Here is a 5,240-nt window from a genome sequence, read left to right as displayed (position 1 = left end):
CCCCCACCCCCCCCCCCCCACCCTACCTCCTGGGGATCATTTTTTTTTTATTTTATTGCTTCAAATAACAGGGATTTCAGGTCAGAACTTTCCCAGATTTACTACATTTTAGAGTAGAGACTCAAAAGACACTTACCGCCTGTTCTTACAGGTTAGCTGAAAGATACTGCCTATTAAACACCTGGAAGAAGTATCCATGTTGAGGTTAAAACAAGCTGTGATTAAAATCTTCACCTTCTCTTTGCTTTTTTCTTGTCTTGATAGTACTAGAATAATACAACATATTTAACACAGAGATGGACTGAAATTGTATTGCAAAAAAAAAAAAAAAGACGCATAGAAATATATAAAAGATGTACTAGAAACTACTTCTATGCCATCAACAAGAAACTGCAGAGGATGGAAGCTCAATTTTCTTCTCTTTGCAGCTCGCCTTTAGACACCTCACAGTCAGCCCATCGCTTCTCCAGGCAGGTGGCACGTGCTACTCAGTGCAGCTCCTGCCTTACATTACTGTGCCTTCCCCCAAGGAATTCATCACCACCAGCTCAACTAGTTAAGCTTCCCTATTTAGAGTGAAATCATCACACTAGAACTCGTAGGTAACAATCATCATTACTTGCCAATAGCAGGTCAAGCGCTTTTTACAAGACCATTAGTCTACAAGACTAACAATTGTTCACGAACATGGAAACAAAACAAAAAGAGAAATATGAGCTGACCAGCTTGTGAAGGGCTTGCAGCCCCTTCAGAACAGGAACAAACAGATACTACCAAATGACTGGCAGCCCAGAGGAGCATGTTCTGGCAGCAGAGCCGCTCGCTTCAGAAAGAGGGTCAGAGAAAGAGAGGAACAAGTCCTGGTTGAAAGGAATTTTCTATATAGCTGATCCCAGAAAAGCTACAGGCTCTACATGGGGCTGGAAGAAGAGACTTCCAGATTCTCCTTCAGGACATGACCATAAATTTACTGCTTAACCTTAGACTAACCAACTTCTGTGTTGATAGCCACACCTGGAAGTTGGGTAACAGTTCACAGTTATTGTACCTCACAAATATAGTGAGGCTAAATTGTTAACATTTGCAATGCGCAGAGATAAAGTTCAGATGAAAAGGTTCACTACCACTCAGTACGTACAGATGGAGAGAAGAGATAACACGTTAACTCTATTTGCCGAAGTGGTGCAATATAATTCAATTCTACAACCGCAAACAAATCAAATTAAGAGTTACGGCTATGCACACGTGCACGCACACACATTCTCCTTCAGCCCCGATGCTATCAGCTATTTGTGTAGTACAAAGATGTGACCCTGAAAACCCCGCTGCGTTCATAGCCTTGCAGCTCAATTCCATCTTCGCATTGTGCACAAACGTGGGCAGTGTGTCTTGTAAACATCTTAAAATACACACAGTGGGAAAAGGACTAAGATTCTGCATGTTTTTCTCTTCTATTGCAATAAAGGCGGTATATAGAAGGCAGGATAAACAAAAATGTCTGTACGTGTGCATAAGGAAAACACAAGACAACTTTATGCTTAATACATTCTTCATATTTTTTTCTTTTTGCTAATGTACCACTTGTTGTTCCAGATGTTGTGTCACCAGATGGCACGAGCACAGTTCTCACAATGAAGTGCTGTGCTGCCATCAACGACATTTAGCAGAAATGGCAGGGTCCCCTTCAGAACAAACCTGTAACATTAGGCAAAAAACAGCCCTAGAAGCTCAGTCACACTGCAAGGCAGTCACAGCTGATGAATCACAATGACTAGCGAGAGCTGAGCAGGACCAGGTAGCTTGTATTCCCCGTGCAGTGCTCGTGGCCTCTTCACCTACCATACAGGGATTATAGCCAGGCTCACGCAGCAGGTACAGCTGCTGTGCTTAAAGCAAAGGGCACCTGGCAACCTCTTGCCTCCAACCACATAACCTGTGAGACAGGCAGCTATTTCCTTGTAGTCAGGGTTCACTGGCTGGCAAACGTACGTGACATATTCCTGCGGAATTACAGGACCCTGAAATGACTAGATGGGAAAGCAAGACTCATCTTCTACTTTAATGGCACTTCAGTCTGAGGAGACAGAGATCTATAAATGGTTTACCACTGTGAGAAATTAGTTGAGAATCCAGCCTCAGGTGTTGCATTCTCTGTATCTTCCTGGAATAAACATTTAAGGGATAGGAAGAAAAAAAAAGGTATAAGAAACCTTAAAGTATTGAGAACCATAAAAAAAGCTTTTAGGTCAATTTTCCCTGCTTCTTCTTATTTTAAAAAAAAAAAAAAAAAAAAAAAGGTAAGAAACCTTAAAGTATTGAGAACCATAAAAAAAGCTTTTAGGTCAATTTTCCCTGCTTACCTTCTTATTTGAGAATGTTTCATGAAAATTATGATTTTTTTTATTAGGAGAGGAGAGAGCTGACTTTCAGCTTTCCCCCAGCTGTACATTATTACTTCAGAGCAAATGCAGCGGGCCTGTTTAAGTGTGCTCTTACATAAACTTGCTTTTTATTTGCTTGTTTGCTTGCTTATCTGTTTTTTATGCGTGCGATATCCTGTATGCAAATGAAATAAGAAGAAAAACCCCAAACCATAGGCAGGCTTTTAACAGTTTCATTCCCTTTGATACCTGAAAAGCTCATGCAAGATTTGAAAGAATTGACCACTAATATTACAAGTATGTATTTTTAAAGTGATTCTATAGATCAGTAAAGAACTCATTTAAATGGAGAACAAGGATGAGAGTGTGGTTATCTGTTCTGAACCATCACTTAACTGAGACCACGTGACCTTCCTGGATCACGTTTCCCCTCAAAACCCTTGGCTGCAGTTGAACAAGAACACTATTCTCCCACTCCGTGAGATTACTGATCCTGTAGAGGAGCTTGATTTTGACTGGATTTTTCCAGTGAAAAGCATCCTCCAAGAAGGGTCACCCAAAGACAACGCACTCGCACAAAGCTTATGCTTTTCACAAACTCCTGGTGTTCCCATGAAAACATGAACCAAGAAGTTCTCCTCCCTCTTTGTCAAGGTTGAGACATGCAAGTTCAGGCATGTGCTCTGGGAAATGGTCTTCCCTTGCTGGGGAAGAGCCAGCCAAGGCAGGCACCGGAGCCTGGAGAGAACTTCACTGACCAGTCTTCAGGAGCCCAATCCAGGATCTTCACACTCCCTTGACTCAACAGCCTGACTCCTTACTGTCTATAACAGCAGCTTAGTCACATAGCACCTACCCCAAGGCCCAATTTCAGGTTTCAGGCTCTCGCTGAAATCTATACACACCACATCAAAAGAGAAAACTGTTAGCATTTCAGGAAATAAAACGTGTTTTAAGCAACACCTTGATAAACTTGGTTAAATTCTTCAAGGCTGACCTACAGGGCAGTTTCAACTTGTATTAGCATTATGTATTAGTACTAGTTACTGTTAATCCTTATCTGAAGCCCTTGCAAGAGTTTGCTCAATTTCTTTTCTCATTTTATTCAAGTGATGAGAGAGAAAAAAGGGGAAAAAAGACAGGCCACGCTAAAGAAATAGCATTCTATATGTGCTTCGGGGGGGGGGAGGGGAAAGTCAGAATCTTTGCTGGAAGAACGAAGATAGCTCACCTGAGGGGTAGCTCCATCTCTAGGAGATTCTCATTTGTTCACACCCAACTCCCTTCCTCCAGGCAAGTCCCTTCCTCCAGTCAAGGCCTTCAAGGCTCCTGGTGCTGCAGCGCTAGTGCAACATGAGTAGTAGTGCAACATGCAGGCAGGTATCTGAAAGCTGCTACAAAAATGGGGGGGTTTTGGTGCCTTTGTATATACCATAGTGCAGGAAATAGTTGCTTGGAAAGTAAAAACTTTCTAGGTAGAGTTTGTGTCAGACACCACTCTCCCATCCAGGAAAAATCTCACCCAAGCCATTTGAGTTACTCCCCGAACTTGGAGAATTCCTTTGCTGCACCATTACTAAAGACTTTTTCATTTAAAACATATAATGTATGTGTGTGAATTTGTTGGCCTTCCACAATTAGTAAGTCCTTTCTCAAAGTTAGACACCTAAAACAACACTGCAAAAATAGTTCCAGAAGGAGCACAAGTATTCCAGGCTACTTTAACCTAAAAAGCAGGTAACAGGGTGGTGGGGAGGAAAAAGCATACGAGATGGCAGTGGAACATGTCTTTTGTTAGGCATGGTTTCTCGCAGCTCCTGTACGAAAACCTTTGTCTAGATAGCAATGTGAATGAGAGCAAAGAGTAGCCATTCAAGACGACATGGCAATTACTACTTTGGACAGATACGCTGTTCCACTGCCTACTCGCAGTGCAGGCGTAGGCACCCAACTTACCACTGGAATCACCACTGTGAGACTCTAGAAAGATCCTTTTCTAAGAAAGTTTACGCTCTGAGGCTCGGAACTCGCTTGGCTGTCACAGGCACCCTTCTGATCCTGAATCTACAGATCCTGCCTGTAGCATTCCTTCAAGAGCATTCATAGAAACATTCTCTACATTGCTTTCATTGGGTTTAAGCATTTGCAGACACATGAGTACAGTAAAAAACAGAGTTTTGGATTCTACAGTACTGGTCAGTGGTCAGAAAGATTTCTGTATTCCAGTGCACAACTGGCCAGATACGTCAGGTTCCTTCCCTCTTGACAGTTCTGAGGTTTGCCACAGCTAGAACCTTGACAGGAGGGACTCACCTTTTGGATGCCTCATCAAGATCTCACTTGACCAGGGTGAAGTGCATCGGATTTTAGAGAGGGAAGAATTTCCCTTCAGTTAAACTAACAGGCTCCTTGGTGGAGTTCTACAGACTTTTCTTGGAGTACAATGGGAGGAATCCATTCTGAGATCATTTGATACCTTCATTAACCAGCTTCCCCATACTGCAAAGGTCTTCAAAAAAGACCTTGCCATTCTCTGATGGCATCATGCAAGTCAAGGGTTAAGGGTTAAAGTTACTTTATTCCAATATACATTTTTTACCTTTATATTTAGAACAAGATCTAATAATCCAGTATCTCTTTTGACTTAAGTTGTCATTACATTAGAGCAAGCGATTCTTCAGGCATGGGAGAGTTCAGATTGCTAGGGGGCTGCAGAACATTATTCCAATAATAGAACAATCGATGAACATCTCAAGTTGACTACTGTCAAGAGAGCTCGAGGAGTCACTTTCTATCTTTTCCCCTTATTGTAAGCATTTAAAAAAAAAAGGGGGGGGGGGGAGGGGGGGGGAAACAAAA

Source organism: Aptenodytes forsteri, unplaced genomic scaffold, assembly GCF_000699145.1.
Source record: "Aptenodytes forsteri isolate BGI_AS27 unplaced genomic scaffold, ASM69914v1 Scaffold245, whole genome shotgun sequence".
NCBI classification, from domain to species: domain Eukaryota; kingdom Metazoa; phylum Chordata; class Aves; order Sphenisciformes; family Spheniscidae; genus Aptenodytes; species Aptenodytes forsteri.
The sequence above is the reverse complement of the archived record's forward strand: the minus strand, read 5'-3'. Positions refer to the sequence as shown.